This window comes from Echiichthys vipera (assembly GCF_963691815.1).
Source record: "Echiichthys vipera genome assembly, chromosome: X".
NCBI classification, from domain to species: domain Eukaryota; kingdom Metazoa; phylum Chordata; class Actinopteri; order Perciformes; family Trachinidae; genus Echiichthys; species Echiichthys vipera.
Window position 1 is genome coordinate 21,663,914 of NC_139825.1, and position 19,261 is coordinate 21,683,174.

At 40.9% G+C, this 19,261-nt stretch overlaps 1 protein-coding gene across 1 annotated transcript in view; it reads left to right on the forward strand.

The window, feature by feature from the left end:
* atp2b2 (ATPase plasma membrane Ca2+ transporting 2) overlaps positions 1-19,261 on the forward strand; it is a gene marked incomplete at its 5' end in the record, with an annotated part of 74,211 nt that overhangs the window by 8,463 nt on the left and 46,487 nt on the right. The window lies entirely within an intron of this gene.

Below are 19,261 nucleotides of genomic sequence, written 5' to 3' on the forward strand. Positions count from 1 at the left end.
CATGTTGTGTTGCCAGGATGTCCACACTAATGAAAAATAAGGATCTATGATTGGTGTATATCCTCTGCCACAGGTCTTTTTTTACATTAATGTGTAAATCTGCAATCTATAGAAAGACAACAAAGCATCTAGCATTGTCTACGTGTAGTCACCTGTTTTGTTTTGGTATGCAACGAAAATGTAATAGCATTTTAAGATTTATTTACTATATTACTTACTTTTTACTTTAACATTAAAATCTGAAAGCTTGATGGCTTACACTTAAAGCCCTCCACCTTTCATCAATGGCTTACTAACAATTATAACTGCAAATTTAATTTCTTGATATACCTAAATAAGGAATCCATGAAGCTTCTCCAACCTGGCAACTCAAAAGGATATTCATTTCATGCATTTTCCTGATCATCTATTAGGCATTAATAAGTACAAATGATGTGGAAACTGTAACTGTTTTCATCTGTGGTGGTGCATATTACCCAGTATACAATATTTATTTCCCTTATGACAAATAAAGCATTTACAAAAGAAGGAGAATCAGATGAGGTAGTGAAGGAGTCTGTGTGTTAAAATCATTTGCAGTGGGGAAAATGCTACAATTGTATCAGGAAGATGTCCTTAATATTTTGTGCAACCTATTGTAAGTGTATTTATTTGTCTTTCCATCTTGTTCTTGAAGACATTTTTTTAAAACCAAGCCAGCACCGGTAATTTAAATGTGCTTATGTATGTACTGTGTATATATATACATAAAATTAGGGCTGAAACAATTACTTGATAAACTCAAGTAACTACTTCAAGTAAATACTAAAAAGCATTGTTTTATCTATATTCTAATAACTATACTATGTTTGGGCTGGGATGATCATTACTGTCGCATAATATGCTTACTGTAAAATGCTCCCGATTCCCTACTTGATCAGGTTACAAAGGTTAGACTCAGCGCTAACAGCTTGCTGTGACACCTTGCGCTGAATTGTAGTTGCCACAGCCATTAACTGAAAGTCCTTCTCTGCAAAATATGATAGCTACAGTAGCTTGAAAAAAGCGATATGGGGCAATGAATTTGATGAATTTACTGTTTATCAGTTCCCAAATGAGACAAGAATTAGCGCACCACGTTGTCCCACCTCCACATTGCTGGGAGACTACTACTTCACAAGGAGGACAGCAGATGGCAGCTCCGGAGTCGAACCTTCAGTTAGAAAATGTTTTCTTTAAAATGGCACTGAAAGGTATATTTTGATGGAGCCCTCCGCTCCATGGGGATTTCCGCCACTGAGGCCAAACACCATTCGCACACACTACCTACAGAGCTGGTTTTAAAATTGGCAAACTATCACTTTAAATACACTAATGGATTTTGTTTAGACAGATAATATTATTGAATGCAACTGAAGCAATAATGCATTTTTTTATTTACAGATTGAAAAAAAAGAAGGAAACAAATAACTTGTTTATTTAAGAGACTTGTCTTATTTTCTTTTTTGTATATCTGCTATTAATCTTTAATAAGGCAAACGTATTTCTTACCTGATGGTTGAAAATTAGCCCTTCGGTAAGCACTGGGGCTTTTGCAGTAATGTTGATTAATGTGCATTGTCCCTGAATAATAAATGAATAAAGAATAATTGGTAGAACAGTCAGTAAATTAATCGATAGCTGCAGCCCTGTATTGTACAATACTGTATAGTGCGTGCACACTCACACTGGACATGGTCAGCAATGAAGTCAGCTGTCCCAAGAGATGCCTGACAGAATTAAGAGGACAGATGCCAAAAACCAGACTCTATTGGCCTGCTCCCATGGAGCCTGGTGCTGACTCACAACAGTATACAGTATATCTGTCTGTGTGAGTGTATACTACTAGTGTACATATTGGCACTCAGTAAGCATGACTGAAAATGACAAAATATGTGTGGTTGCCTTGGTAGATTACAGATATGCAAACTACAAGACTATCATGAATAAACAACATACTTCAACTTTTCTTTGGAAACTAATGTGAAATATGCTTCTACTTTCAACAAGTAAGGCATCTTGAACTGTGTGAATCTGAAAGCGGCAGTATACGTGAATTTTAGGTTTTCTGTTCATATGAGCCAAAATCCAGTTATCACTTCACATTACGTATGTGATTACAGATTATTGTGACAGTTTAGCTATTTCACATTTAAATTTATCTTATAATAATCTGTACAGGTGGGGGAGTAGTGTCTTGCTCCAGGGCTATTATGGGAAAGGACAGGTGTCTGTTGAACCTGTAACAGCTCCCCGTTCTACCATCAGGCCACCTGATCACCTCATTACTTTAGCTCCTACCTGCCTGGAAAGCCTGTCCTTCGATAAGCCAATCACTCAAAAATACTGTTCCAGAAACTGACATTTCCAAATGCTTCTCTGTCCTAGGTCGCTGTCATATATCTACATTCAGCTTTTGTCATCTGAATTGTCCTGAATCTTAACTGGCTGCTGGTAGCCAGGAGTATGGATGGTGGGTTGACAGGCATGGTGATGCTTTTAGCTGAATATGCAGAGTCCCGTGCTATAACTGGCTTGTTTCTCTCCATGTCAGCTCTTTTCCTGAGTTGACCTCTCTGCTCTCTCTTCTCCCGCTGTGGGGCAGAACAAGGGTGGTACCAAGGCTGCCAACACAGACAGACAGCATTTCCCTCCCAAGGGCACATAAACAGATACAGTCTTGGATCAGATCCAGTCCTGCCTTACTTTAGGGCACAGAGCACAGCTATCTTTCAACTTTGAGTTTACACATCCTGTAGAGAATAATCCATAACATCCCTGCAGCAGCAGCAGCAGCAGCAGCAGCAGAAAAGCGGAACTGGAACATGGATACTGTCTTGCTATGACTTAAAATTGTGCCTTTTCTTAACCTTTAAAATACCATGCCTTGACATGGGCATAAAGGAAACATAAACTTGGAATGTTAGTCTTGCCAAAGGGGATATGGATGCTGATGTAGAGATAGTTGCACCTCCCCAGGATCAAAGCACCAAATTAGACACTGCCTAATGTGCAAACACATCATTTTAGCTTCTATGGTTCACTTGTCTACCCCTTATTTTGTAACAATGTTAGTTACTATTGCAATTGTTAGAATCTTCATTTAGGGATTGTTTGCGTAACCTTTGATCCAACCTTCAATGTTGAAAGAAGTTTTCAAGTTCTTAACATAAAGTTACAATCTAGAAGATCTCTGTTTCGTTCGTTCGTGTGGCGGCACCTACCACTGCTAGGTGATGGAAAATGTGTCACTAATTATGCGCCGCTTGTGATTTTTCATGGGAATGTCCCCACTGACACCCCAGTTTCAATACTGTAAATACTAGGGCTTTCAATAGGGTCCAAATGTTCAGTCTTCATTGTGTTACCTCATTTGGCAAAAGATAGTGACATAACATTTATTCATTTTCAGACTTCAAGATCACTTTGAGTGAAAGTACTATAATAGTATTAGTAGTATAATAGTATTATAAGTAAAACTAATGCATTCAAAATATACCTAGTTACTACTACTACTGATATTTAGTATGTCTTTCCAGTACAGAAATAGGACCCTGCCAATTCAAAAAGACTAACCTTACATTAGGGGCATGTGGAAAAATCAATAGTGTCGAATACTTTGTAAGTACATTTGTTTCATATCAGGAATCATAAAGGAGATGCATCCATTTGCACAAGCAGAGATCAATAATATTTCAACCCTCCACTGTAATTTCCCCACAGTTTTAGTGATTGTAAACTCCTATTGCAAGAGTGTAGGATGTTTAAAATATTTTTATATACTTTAATCCATTCAAATTTATGTTTAACTATATGTACAAATTATATTGAATAATTTCAAAATATTATCAGAAATATTTGTATATTTAATTAAATTGGCATTGTCCCTACACAATCATCAGCACTTATTGCTATACCCCAAACATTGTATTTTCCATGCAGTTCCAAACAAACAGACATACAATAAGGGGTACATAAGAGTGTGTAGATTTTCCTTACCTGTCATGACTATTTCATGACTCTCTCTGGTAGTTTGAATTTTAATAGCTTTCCCTATTGTGTCCGGAGCTTATCTGAGCCCCTGGGCGAAACCAGAGACTGACACCCAGATGGGAGACAGCAGATAGACCACTGTCACTCTCCCTTTCAGCCTCTTGGCTTTGCATGCTCTCCCTTTTCACTCCCAAGGGAGGGAGGGCTGCTGATATGTGTAAGTGTGCATCCACTGCGTTTGTATGGGCATGAAGCGAAAATACAACAGCTCCAAATTGGCATGGTGCCAAAGAGCCAAAATGACTGTCAGGGTTATTTGAAATAGCTTTATTCAAATCTTGATTTTTCCTATGGAATACAATAACAATTTTAACTACAATAATATAACAACCATTACCGTCCACTTAGTTCACTAGGGAAATATTTGGAATGGACCATTTACTTACTCGGAATTCTCATTATAGTATTATTTGAGCTGTTAAAAAAAACAAAAACAGTAATACATGCTTACAGTCACACAGAAGAGGAGTAGGGAACAGGTGTGTTTCTCCCATCTATGCAGGCATGTGAGAAAGTGAGAGAAAAAAGTAGGGGCCATTGTAACAACTACTGGATAGCAGCAGCTCTTTATTATTCATCACAGCCTGTATAATGTAAATAGGAATTCAATAACAATGACATTTCATCAATAGATAGGATCAACTTTTATTTATCCCCAGAGAGGAGCTTCAGGTGTTGCTACTGCACAACGACAGAAATAAGTACAGATACATAGAGGGAAGTAAAACATAGATGTAACAATAACATATACATAGTGCATAAAAAAAAGACAATAGGAAGGATAACATGAAATGACTGAATGTTAGTTTATGTCTGGATAACATTCATGTATAAATGAATGAGAGATAGAGTGAGGAAGGATGTGTGGAAGGGAAAATGAAGGGATATATGGCTAGGTTGATTGATTGAATGAATGGTTGAACAGTCTGGAATTACAGGATGAAGTTACTGACCCCATTACACTTTGGCCTTATCACAAAGCAGTTGTGTCTAAACATCTCTTTTTCTTTCTCTGCCACACACACACACACACACACACACACACACACACACACACACACACACACACACACACACACACACACACACACACACACACACACACACACACACACACACACACACACACACACACACACACACACACACACACACACACACACACACACACACACACACACACACACACAAACCTCCAAACACAGAGGCTGTAAGCAGATGTCTCATTAATGTTGGGTCCACATCTGGGTTTGAGGCTCAGATGGTGGACAGATACAGTAAAAGACTAATATTTTCAGTAAGAGACTCAGATTGATTCCATTGGTTTTCATTGTGATCACTTGCAGTAGGTTGAACAAGCACATTTGTACCTTGGGTACTTTTGAGTCTCATCATCATTAACATAACAATTTACAGTGCATTAACTCCATCCTGACAGTTTTTTCCTGCCCTAAAAAGCTTTTTGTTTCGTAACATTTTCCTCCGGTGTGCCTCCAACATTGGATTATTTTACATCAATGTCCTGCCCCTTCACAGATTGTCATGTGGAGTAACCCAGTTTAAGGAGAATTTAGGAGTGCTTGGTTTGATGCAGTGTATCTCCCCACCGATACAAACTTGCCAGAATTGTTGTCACATAAATATGACATTGTGTAGAGGCATGATCTTAATATGATTAATAATGCAGCCATAATGCGCATACACACCCAGGACTGCACAGACCCATGAACTCTTAATACAAACTGGATCTCACCCATGCACACACAGAATATTCACAAATGAATAACTATTTTAACATTTTTGATAATGAACATATGCACAGAAGCCTTCATCCTACATCAGTCGCTGTCAGCTTGTTTCTGTTTTTTTTTCTCCTCCGTGCTACTCTTGATGTGCTACTTATCAAGCTTCCAAAAAGGATTTCTAAGAGGTGTAAATTAAACCTGTGGGTATTCAAATTTTGTGAAATGAGTAGCAAAAACCAACCACATCTTGATTTTTTTTCTGTGTTTGTTTTTCAGAACATTATATAATCAACCCTGTTCACAACATTCTAAAGTAAAGTAAAAGAGTTATCGTCATAGAAACAAAAGAGCATCTGTTCTTTGGGTCAGAACATAATGGCTTAGAAAATTAATGTTGGATGCATTATTCAGTCTTTTAGATCTGCAGATTTATTCGACTATCTTCATCCAGCTGTCTTTGTACAGTTCAAGATCCTGCACAATATTTATGCCTATATATTCCATGGAGTAGGAATACTAAATTATAATCAGTTATCCTATAGAGTGAGTGGTGTGTGTGTTTGTGTGTGAGAGAAAGAGAGCTGTGAGCTGTGTTCTCTCACTCCACTCTGCCATCTCTCGCATGAGTCAGATTCATAGAGCACAGAGCGTGACAGCAAAACTCACCCACTTGTACAGCTGCCCCCACAGACCTTCACAAATACACAATTGCATATTTTATTTCCAGCATTGTCACATACACTTAATTTGGGTTGTTGGGAGATTGCTGAAATATGCTGGCATTTGAGCCTTTTCATAGAAAACAAATTATGTGGCATCAGAAAATATGTTTGCAGTGCAGAGGCCTTTTTGTCTGCATAAAGAAAGACCTATAATTTGGAATCTTAATAATTAACTGTTTAACCGCTATGTGAGAATGACGACAATTACAGCCGGATGATACAGCAAAAAAATGATCCATAGGCAAGGTTTGAGGTGGGTCATCAAGGCGATTCTTTATTCATTGCCCTTGGCAAACCGTATAGGCACATCACGATCACCAAACAAAAGAGAGCCCCAGGTTGCCAAAATGGCGCCTATTTATAGGGTGTCAACCTATTACCCTGGAAGAATCCATTCTCCAGGATCCCTGGCCTAAAACATTTTTAACCCACCATTGTTTTTATTTCTGTATCTGCACCCCATCATCTGTGACTTATATATATCCTACTCTACATCCACTGACAGAGAAAATACACCAATACACTTCATATTACCTCCACTAAAATACAATACACACATTTACCACCCCCACACCAATTTACACTTGGCTGCCCCCGGAACTATATAAGTGGCGTCCGTTTCCTGGGGAAGCCTTTTGCCTGCACACCCGGAAGACAAAAGACTGGTGAGTACACAACACTCTTGATTTATCCACTGCACACTCATTAAGCAACACAATACATTTTTAACTTAGCTCCTTGTTTGATCAATTAACAACTTAATAGGCATTTAACCCCATGTCCCTCTGCTCTAGGTAAACTGCGTGGCCTACACAGCACCTATCAGCAAGATCAAGACCCGCCAAACATCAATCACATGGCTACAAATAGTGTTAAAATGTATTGTGCAAATCTCTAATAAAGTGCTGTTGCTCTTCTTAAAGTGTCTGTGCAATTATTAAAGTGCATCTGTATTCATACTCGGTCTAAAGTGCGTGGTGCCATGTGTGCAAAACTGGTGACGATGTGCTCTTCGTCACATTTCCTCCTCCCTCTCCCCAAAGAGAACAGTACCTCATTCCTCTGACACTCTGGACAAACAGTCCGCCACCACATTTGACTTCCCCGACCTGTAGTGCACCGTGAAGTCATAGGGCTGCAGAGCCAGATACCATCCAGCGATGCGCATGTTGGCATCCCTCATGCGATGCAGCCACTGTAGAGCCCGGTGATCAGTTTCCAGGAGGAAGTGCCGTCCCAGCAGATAATATCTGAGGGTGTCGATGGCCCACTTCATCGCTAAGCACTCCTTTTCTACTGTAGAGTACCTTGTCTCTCTGTCCAGCAGCTTCCGACTTAGAAACACCACGGGTCTTCTCTCTCCTTCCACCTCCTGCAGCAACACTGCTCCCAGGCCCACTCCGGAAGCGTCCGTCTGCAGGATGAAAGGCTTCTCAAAATCAGGACTGTGTAGGACTGGGTGAGTGCAGATGGATTCCTTGAGGTCCCTGAAGGCTCTGTCACATTCATCAGTCCATTGAATCTTGTTTGGAGCAGAGGCTTTGGTTAGATCATTCAACAAAACAGCTTTATCCGCAAAATGAGGCACAAACTTACGATACCAGCCCACCAGACCAAGGAATCCCCTCAACCTCTTTTTGGTAGTGGGAACAGGAAAGGATTGGATGGCCTCCATTTTCCCAAGCTGTGGTCTAATTTTTCCAAAACCAATGACGTAACCCAAGTACTCCACTTCTCTTTGGGCAACAGCACACTTGTGAGGGTTAATGGTGAGGCCGGCTGCCCCTATTTTCTGCAGCACCTGCTGCAGATGAACCATATGCTCCTCCCATGATTGGCTGAAGATAACTACATCATCCAAATATGCAGCCACACAGTCAGACAAATCCCTCAAAACATGGTCCATTAGTCTTTGAAATGTGGCTGGTGCCCCCTGGAGACCAAATGGCATGACCTTAAACTGATACATACCGAATGGTGTTCTGAAAGCTGTCATCTCCTTGGCATCTGGTGCCAAGGCGACCTGCCAGTAGCCCTTGCTGAGGTCCAGTGTGGTGATGTACCGAGCTCTTCCAACTCGCTCCACCAGATCATCAATCCGAGGCATTGGGTATGGGTCAAAGTTGGACACTGTATTCAGGTATCTGAAATCAATACAAAATCGGAGTGTACCATCCTTCTTTGGGACCAACACAATGGGACTGCACCACTCACTGCAGGAAATCTCTATTATTCCCAGCTCCAACATCAGCTTAATTTCCTTCTGCAGCAGAGGAATCAACCGCTCAGGAATCCTATAGCTTTTCTGACGCACTGGGGCCTCTCCCTTCAGCCGAATCCTATGTTGCACCAGTGAGGTGAAACCTGGTGTCTCTCTGAAGAGCTCTGGGTCAAGCAGGGGCTTCACCTCTGCCTGCCGGGTGAGGGACAGATGTGACAGGTCCACTTCTGGGCCCTCGGCTGTTGTGGCAGTAGCTGGGAAGAACTTGTCAACAGTATCCTCCTCCTGAACCGCACGGACCAAAAGCTGCTGGTGCACAGGCTCTGAACGCACCTGGAACTCCTTAAGCAGGTTAACATGAAAAGTCTGATATTTTTTAAACCTGTTGTGCATAAAAAGTTCATATGTGACCGTGCCCATGCGTTTGCTGATTTCATATGGCCCATGCCATTTAGTCAGTAACTTGCTTTCACTGGTTGGCAGCAGTAACAGCACTTTTTGACCTGGGCGAAAGACCCGCTCTCTGGCCTTTTGATCATACCACACCTTCTGGTTTCGTTGAGCTGACTCCATGTGTTCATGTGCAAGCGCCGTCATCTCCTCCAGTCTCTCCCTCATTTTTACCACATATGCCACCACATTTTCTCCTTCTGGCTTCGAACTCTCCCAGTAGTCTTTGAGCAGGTCCAGTGGTCCTCTCACCTGGCGCCCATACAACAGTTCAAACGGAGAGAAACCTGTAGATGCCTGTGGGACCTCTCTGTAGGCAAACAGAAGGTATGGCAGCCAGCGGTCCCAATCGGAGCCTGTGTGGGATACAAACTTGCGCAGCATGTTTTTCAGTGTCTGGTTATAGCGCTCCACCAGTCCATCCGTCTGGGGGTGGTAAGGGGTGGTCTTAATGCCCTTTACTCCTAACACTTGATAAACCTGCTGCAACAGTTTGGACAAAAAATTAGTCCCACAGTCTGTTAAAATCTCCTTGGGTATGCCCACTCTAGAAAAAAGTTGCACAAGGCAATCTGCTACTTGTCTAGCTTTGAAAGATCTGAGGGGGAAGGCTTCAGGGTACCGTGTGGCATAGTCGCAGACAACCAAAATATAACGGTGGCCTGAGGAACTTTTCTCTATTGGGCCTACAATGTCCATGCCTATCCTCTCAAAGGGTGTATCAATGATGGGTAACGACTGTAATTGGGCACGTACGACTCCTTTAGCAGAGGTTAGTTGGCAGGTTTCACATGAAGCACAGAAATGAGAGACTTGAGTGTACATCCCTGGCCAAACAAAACGGCTTGCAATCCTGTATAGAGTTTTCTGGAAAGCCATGTGGCCTGCCCATGGAATTGAATGACCCATCTCCATAACTCTCTGCCTAAACTGTTGTGGCAGCGCTAAAGTCTCAGTTTTTCCCTTTTTCTGATAGAGAAGACCCTCCTTCACCATGTAGGTGGCATCATCTAAACAGCTTGGGTTATTTTGCTGAACACCCTCTACATCTGTCACCCTTTCAAACCAGTGCTTCAGTGTCACATCTTGCTTTTGCAGTGAGCTCAGATCTGGGGGAAACTCAAAATCAAGCAGTTCTGGTGGTTTAGGAGGGCTTTGTGCTCCTTGTCTAAGTGAACCTTTTAGCTTCTCCTGCCTTCTCTGTGCTCTTGACTTGTGAGGTTTCACTGGCCCTGCTTCCCAGTCTACCCCAAAGAAAGGCAGCTCTCTGAGGACTCCCTCTGCACTCTGTGCTCTGGTGGTGACATTACATTGTTTTACAGGCAACGTGACTGAATCACTCAGTGGCCCACTGAAATCGGCTACTGAACTCTGACCATCACTGCTCCTGTCAAGTTTGCATATTGGCTGGGTCATAAGGTCATAGAGTGTGGGTACATCATTGCCTAAAATTACAGCATATGGCAATGTTGGCGCTAATGCCACAGACAACAGAAAAGTCTGTCCCGCCACCGTCAGATAAACTTCAGCGGTAGGATAAACATGCTCATCTCCATGAATACAGCTTATACGTGATCTGTCTTCACTCCATTTATCTCTGGGGACTAAACCTGACAAAACCACAGTCTGAAAACATGCAGAGTCAAGTAATGCCACTTCACGCTTTCCATTGACCAGAACTGGGGCTGTACGGCCTGCATCCCTCACTGTACCTACTGTGGCTGGTCTCGGGGCAGAACAAAGGAAAGATGGTTTAGTGTGGCTCAAGACCGGACAAAATGGTTTTGTGTGCCCTAAACCATTACAGTGGTAACACCTGACATCATTTTTCGAGGCTCGGGGGGGAGACTTTTTAGCATAGCTTGTGGCCTGGGGAGTAAACTGCCTATCACTTGAAAACCCTCTACCTCGTGGCTGACCAAACCCCTGTTCACCCCCAGAGGACTTACTTGAATGGTCCCGGTGGTTCTCCCAGCCAAAGGTGGCAGCTCGGCTTCCATTTCTGGCTGATGTGAAGACGTCGGCCAGTCGTGCAGCTTCCTCTGCTGTCTTGGGGTCATGCTCTCTGATCCAGATCTCCAGCTCAGGATGGACCATCCTGAGGTACTGTTCAAGTATCATAGTCTCTACTAGTTCTTTAACTGTTGATTTCTCTGGCTTAACCCATTTGCAAAAAAGGTCTTTTAGACGCACATACAGCTCTCTTGGAGTTTCACCAGACTCAATCTTGAGGGACCGGAATCTTCTTCGGTAAGTATCCGGTGTAATTTCATATTTTGCCAGAATTGCTGCTTTAACTTTTTCATATCTTTCAGATTCTTTCATGTCCATCAGAACATAAGCACTGCGTGCTTTGCCAGTGAGCAGAGGGACCAGACGCACAGCCCATCCATCTTTAGGCCAGTGACAAACCTGGGCCATCCTTTCAAACGTTGTTAAGAAATGCTCAATGTCATCATCTGGAGATAATGGAAGTAGTTTGGGTTCCCTCTGTCTGACAACCCAACTTGCCTGGCTCATCATTTCATCTGGGTCATCAAAATCATAATTTTCGTCATCTATTTGTCGGTGCCGACTCCCATCCATAGTGTCCGGCTCTGTTCTTTGTTCTTCTCTCCTCATGTTTACTTGTTGCTGCATTTGGGAGACTTGAGACTGCATGCGTCTCCATCGCTGTTCTTGAAGAGAGGACTCTTTCTCTCTTTGGTGGTCTCTCTCTGTTTGTGCTCGCATGAGTGATTTCACCAGACCTGCTAATTCATCCAGCTTGCCTTCTGTCTTAGGATCTGTCATGGTGTCTGGCCCGCTTGGCCCCTCATCTGGTTCTTCTTGGCCATCGCTCTTCCCCTTCCTTGGCATCATTTACTGTAACGTGGATCCCACTTCTGACACCACTTGTGAGAATGACGACAATTACAGCCGGATGATACAGCAAAAAAATGATCCATAGGCAAGGTTTGAGGTGGGTCATCAAGGCGATTCTTTATTCATTGCCCTTGGCAAACCGTATAGGCACATCACGATCACCAAACAAAAGAGAGCCCCAGGTTGCCAAAATGGCGCCTATTTATAGGGTGTCAACCTATTACCCTGGAAGAATCCATTCTCCAGGATCCCTGGCCTAAAACATTTTTAACCCACCATTGTTTTTATTTCTGTATCTGCACCCCATCATCTGTGACTTATATATATCCTACTCTACATCCACTGACAGAGAAAATACACCAATACACTTCATATTACCTCCACTAAAATACAATACACACATTTACCACCCCCACACCAATTTACACTTGGCTGCCCCCGGAACTATATAAGTGGCGTCCGTTTCCTGGGGAAGCCTTTTGCCTGCACACCCGGAAGACAAAAGACTGGTGAGTACACAACACTCTTGATTTATCCACTGCACACTCATTAAGCAACACAATACATTTTTAACTTAGCTCCTTGTTTGATCAATTAACAACTTAATAGGCATTTAACCCCATGTCCCTCTGCTCTAGGTAAACTGCGTGGCCTACACAGCACCTATCAGCAAGATCAAGACCCGCCAAACATCAATCACATGGCTACAAATAGTGTTAAAATGTATTGTGCAAATCTCTAATAAAGTGCTGTTGCTCTTCTTAAAGTGTCTGTGCAATTATTAAAGTGCATCTGTATTCATACTCGGTCTAAAGTGCGTGGTGCCATGTGTGCAAAACTGGTGACGATGTGCTCTTCGTCACACGCTACTAGAATTTTAACCAATGTTTGTTTTATGGTAAAAAGAAAAATAGCCTATGCATTCTATCTCTTAACTGATAGTTACCTTGCTAGTGCTAGTGCTGCATTTTAAGCTCTTTTTTTGCTAAGCTTATGTCTCTCATGACTGACTGCTGGACGGCGCTCACAATGGCCAGCTATGTGACACATGCCACTATACTGATGAGGACTGGAGGGTTAAATCGGCCATCCTACAATATAGCAGGCACACAGCTGACAAACTCGTAGGTGGATGCTGTGCAACTCTGGTTTCTAATGTCAGAGTATCCAGTTCTTTCCTCCCCATTTACCTACAAATACTGTAACATCGTGCATTTCTTTTTTCTTTTTTTTTAAAGGCCATCCTTAAGAAGCCATTCATACTAGCCTTTATTCTGCCTTTGTATGCACAATAACAAAGCTCTCTTTGTCGCATAAAATGGTGTCATTATTGTGGAGGTCATTCTCAAGGACACTGTGGTATATTTCTCCATCACTCCATCTTCTAATAAGAGCATGATAATTATCCACCTTTTAGCTGCTGATGGGTTATTATTCATAGAGTCACTCTACATCTCTCTCTCCCTCTCTCTCTCTCTCTCTCTCTCTCTCTCTCTCTCTCTCTCTCTCTCTCTCTCTCACACACACACACACACACACACACAAACACACACACACACACACACACACATACACACACTACCTCTCTCTCTCTCTCTTTCTCGCTCGTTCTCACTCTCTTGTGCTCTCTGAGTCACACTCCAACCACTCTGTCTTCTCTCCTCATCGCCGCTTTCTGGTGAAAGGTGAATGGTAAAAACTGACAATACATGTTGCAGCTATTGATTCACTGCAGAAAAAAACATCAATATTTTGCATTGTTATGATGATTGTCATCATCATACCCACCATCAACCCTGTTTCCATGGTGACTTGTCTTGGAAAGTGTGGCACACAATATTGTGAGGGGGGAAAGATAGTTCAGACAGACAGGCAGGACAACCAGGGGGACAGATACTGCTGTGACCCAGTCAGACATGTTAAAATGTTGTTCACTCCATCATTTTAAAGATTTCAATGTGCAATTTGTTTGCTGCTCCACTGTGATGCGCCTATTTTACAAGGACATTTGGAGGTCATCATGCCATTTCATTTTCTCCTATCTTTTCTATGTTGGAACATACAGTGCGTAACAGTGCACATACATACACATGCAGGCATACTCTTGAACACAGAACACACATATATACAAGCTTACTTGCATATTCACAAATTTTTTAAGGATCAGGGTTGCAGGTGTTTCCATTCAAATAGTGGGATGCATAGTGTTTCCATGGAGATCTATTTTTAGCCATGGACACAAAAAGGGACCAACTGTTAAAATATGCCATCATGTTCACTCTAACTGAAAGAGTAATATACTCTGCTGCAAAAAGGATGGCAAAGGTTTTTTTCCTCTTTTTTATATGTTCCTGTCTTGTCTTTTTGGAAACAGGATGTAAGGAAGGTATCATTTTTCAAAGCAGTTTTAAATCACAGATCCTGCTGTATTTGATAGATCGGCACATCACTAGCCATAAATTATAGAGCAAGAATCGTGAAGAAAAGGGGGAGAGAAATTCAAGGTTTTATCATCATCAAGTTTTAAAGACTGCCTGTAAATGTTTGGTAGTAGATACGAATAATTCTGTAATTTATTTAAACAGTTGACAGGAAGTTAATTGACAGCAGTTGTGATAATTAGTTAAGTATTTTATATTAAAAACATAGCTTCTCAAGGTGAACATTTCCTGCTTTTCACTTTTTTATATCATTAAATTTAACCCTAATAGCTCTAAGTGTTGGATTATTGAGCCCACATAACAAACAGTTTAAAGGTTGAATATGTAGAATGAGCAGAACACTGCCATCAATGGTCTCAAGATTGTAGTCGCAACATCAGAAAATAATTCCACCACTCAGGTTGTCAGGTTCGTCAGACCCGACCTAGTAGCCTACAGGAGACCGAAGTTTGTTTGAGCTTGTTTGAACCCATCCCCTCCGGCAAATCCCACCATAAAAACAAGTATTGCAGAGGAGTTTAACTGACAATTACGGTTAGCCGTTGCATTTAAGTCAACATGAAAGTTAGTTTATCGAACAAGGAGAAACGTAGCCATTTTGCAGTGCAATTGAATGTCGTGAACTCCTTTATCTCAGTCCATCGAGTGAATACTTGGCCTAAATTGACTCTTGTTTCTGCGTGTCTCCGGTCACTCAGCTGCTGTTACAAATAAGCAGCTACAGGATTGGCAAACTCCATTTCACCCAGTGCCAGTCTACAGTAGTTGCACGGAACAACAGATGACCCTGGCAGCCCACAATACCGGCCGCTATTGGCTGGTACAATGTAAACAGAATGTGACGTGTTAAAATATTAATTCAGACTAAATATATTTTCTATGGAAAAGCAATACTTTCATTCTGTAACCCTCAAAACGCCCCATGGATGTATTTTTCTTTTAAATACAGCTTTTAATGAAGATTCTACCTATTCAACCTTTAAAGATGCCACTATTTTTCAAGTTTTATTTACATTTTATAGACTTAACAATATATGATACATCAGAAAAGAGATGGAGAAAAGGGTCCCAAGTTGAACCGAAAGTCTAATCATGTATTTTTAATTATATAGCATCTTATTATCATTACATTAGTGTTGTCTCTGTGCCAAACTTCATGGTCAGGTTTCTAAAATGATCTCAGAGACTCAAGGATTAGATGGCTACAGTCAAAGTTTTAAGTGGAAACTAGAAAACTTATGATCACTGCATTAATCATGGAAAGGACTGCACCATAAATAATCAGTACGTGTTTCTTTCACTGTCTGGCTGTCCCTAGTTCTGTGAATCAGTCTGTAATTGTATGACCAAATGTGGTTTATTATCAAGCATGCTTGTTTAATTAGCTTGTACTTAGTACAAAGTGACTTAAACTAAGTGATATGATGGCATGCAACAAATGCATAAATAAGATTAAAACGCAGGGTGCATTTCTGGTACAGTAAATGGCTTTTACTTAATCTGCTGAGTCACCAGCATGCCCCCACATAAGCTGACAATCTAAAAAAAAGTCAATCATCATCTCCATCTCCTTTTTCATAGGTGGACTCACATTTACTTTCCAAAAGGCTTTTAACATTTGACCCTTGATTAGAACAATTACAATGAGCTTTGATAAAATACATCATTCATTCTACAGTACCAGGAATCCTTTATCCCTTATTCACATCTATTGTTAATTTACATTGTATAAAGTCTGTTCAGACTTCACTATTTTTTGATGGAGCCTCAATCCTCTGTGAGAATTTTGTGACTCATCTATGTATCGCCACAGTTTTCCTGCCCTCTCTGCCTCCTCAAAATCCAATGCCAGAGCAGTTATGTGGGCTGAAAGTATTTAGCCTATACTATTTAATAATCTGGCAAATAAATCTTAAGTAGCATTACTATCAGCTATCCAAGAAGGAATGCTAATCTAGCAGAGGATTTTCCAGGAAACAATGAGTATTTAATGATTAGGGAGATTGATTACAGCATAGCTTGAATCTCAAGGGCATTTAAGTACATGAATCATTTAACAAGGTTAGATGTCATGCTGAACTGATGTACCAGCTCATACGCAGAGGTATCCACCACATGGCACAAATAGCTAAGACTATGCATTGTAGTTATATATAGTTATATTTGAATGTAAAATGATTGCTGCCCTTTTGTAGAATGGTACATTTGCATGCAATAACGAGCTCCCCTGCTTCTGGACTGATGCTGTGGATTGGGAGGATTAGCATATGCATTTGTTTATGTTTTGTTTATTGCATTGGGCATGCAGTATTTGGTAGAAAGAAAAAATTTGGTGAGTGAATGTTAAATTTGATGTCGACCTGCCTAAGCTAAAAAGATAGAGGGGGTTCTAAAATCGGAATGTCGATATGTACAAACGTGCATCAGCACTGGTGGTTGTATATTTGTGTGTTTGTTTGTGTATCTAACCAATTGGAACCGGCTAAAGCCTGATTATATGAGCTCCAGTGTTACCCTGTTGTAGTGCTAGCAGCTGCCGGCATGCTTAGCCAGCCTTATTACACACACACAAAGCATGTGCAGGCAGTCACGACTCACACACACACACACACACACACACACACACACACACACACACACACACACACACACACACACACACACACACACACACACACACACACACACACACACACACACACACACACACACACACACACACACACACACACACACACACGTATTGACACACAGACATGTTTGTGTGTGATGTGATGCAGGGGGCCATGGAGATCAATGTATAAGCATGCTAGGTCCTCTCACAGAGACAATTAAAAGAGAATGGATAATGAGGCTATTTATAGACTGATCTATTTGTAACCGGGGCATTCTCCTACGTAGGAGCCGGGAATTGTTCTCTTTCCCACCTGCTCTCCTGCTGTCCTCTCCTTCTCCCTCTCTGTTTCTCACTCTCTTTTTTAAGCTAGTGAATCCGATTTCTCCTCTCTATTTCTATCATCTTTAAAACACCAAACACTTACTTTTCACATGAAAACTCCGTTGTTGTCTTTCTTTGTTCCTTTCTCTGACATCCGATGGATCATCAGTTTCTCTCTCTGCAGATGTTAATAAGTCATCTCACAGCCATTTGCATTCACATGTGAAACAGTGTCATGCAGCAGCGATGTTATCAGGTGCAATCCAGGGCCACTCCTGGGAGACCCAATGACGCACCATGCATGACATAATGCTGTGGTAATGTCTGTGGCTGTAAGGGAGAGAGACACAGAGACAGTACGCAGAGGAACCAGATAATAGCACTACACTGAAAAGCAGACAGATAGAAACCAATAATAGCTTGATAGAAATCTTTTATGAATACATTTTAACTGAAAATATAGAGCATACATTTGCATTGCCGTTATTAAATTTGATACTAACTCTATAGCTTTGTGAAGGTTTAATGTACAGTAGATATAGTTTAAAGTTAACAGCAGTTTTATACAAAGCCAAGATGCAGATTATTATTATAGCTATAATACATGTGATTTAATATATGAACATTTGAATTACAACATTTTTTAGTGAGTTATACTCAATTTTAAGGTCCATTATGTAACATTGCAATGTAGATAAAATATATAAAATCAACCAAGTACAATTATGTCAAATGAGGTTGTAATATTATCCCATACCCTAACAATGGCTACTTTGATCAAAAATCATATAGACTCAACTCTTTTTGCAGAGAACATAATGATCTGTGAGTGTAAATTTTGCACAATATAATCTTACATAATGTGATTCGTAGAAAAAAAATACAGTTTAGATAATCAAGTGACAAGTCGTTTGCCAAGCAAAAATTTGGTTTGGATTGTTGATTATATAAAAAGTACTTTAAAGATGTTACCTCAGACTCATCCTTTTTTAAAACAATTTAAGGCACAAGTGTTTAATCGGTATAATCATCAACAATCTTTAGTTCTTTATTTGTGCATGTATACAAAAAAGATAAAAATTAAGAGGAAATAATAATGAATTTCAAAGGAACTCACCTCACTGTTAAGTTAATGACAGCTGTACATTCTTATCAGTAATTTAAGAATGAACATAAACATCTTTTAAATATCTAAATATATATCTTTGCTAGTGCGCCTCATGGTCCCCTAAAGACACGCTGTCAATCATAGCGAAATACAGGCAGTGACGCGGATGTGTCATCAGAAAAAGAAAACGAAACTACCGTGTCTTAACAACACGCGAGCGTCAGACTATGACGTTGCATCGACACTGTCTGTCCACACTACAAGCTGTAAAAGATTCGCCTAAAAAACAGATAAATGTCTCATACAGTAGGAGGCAGTTCCATCACTTCACAGACGCCGCCTTCTGCCAAAAGCGGCCACACACAGCCACACAAGGGTCGCACATCGGATGGTAACACAACGAACATTTTCAACTAAAGATACATTATCCTAACCAGTATGCTGAGAGTGGAGGAGACCAGCCACGCACAGTCAGCAGAGGCAACACGTAGTTTTAGGTGGCTTTTCGTTAAATGTCCATTGTACCTGGCACACTAATTGAAATGTGTTCAGAAAGGTTCTTTGGCCAAAATGCTCTGTTATACATTTCCTTTTTTGGGGCTATATTGTTACACAGGGAAATACTTTGGTTACACTGTTCAATAACTTGCAAAATAGTTAAAAAATCAATCTAAAAAAACGTGAAAAAAATCGTGATTGT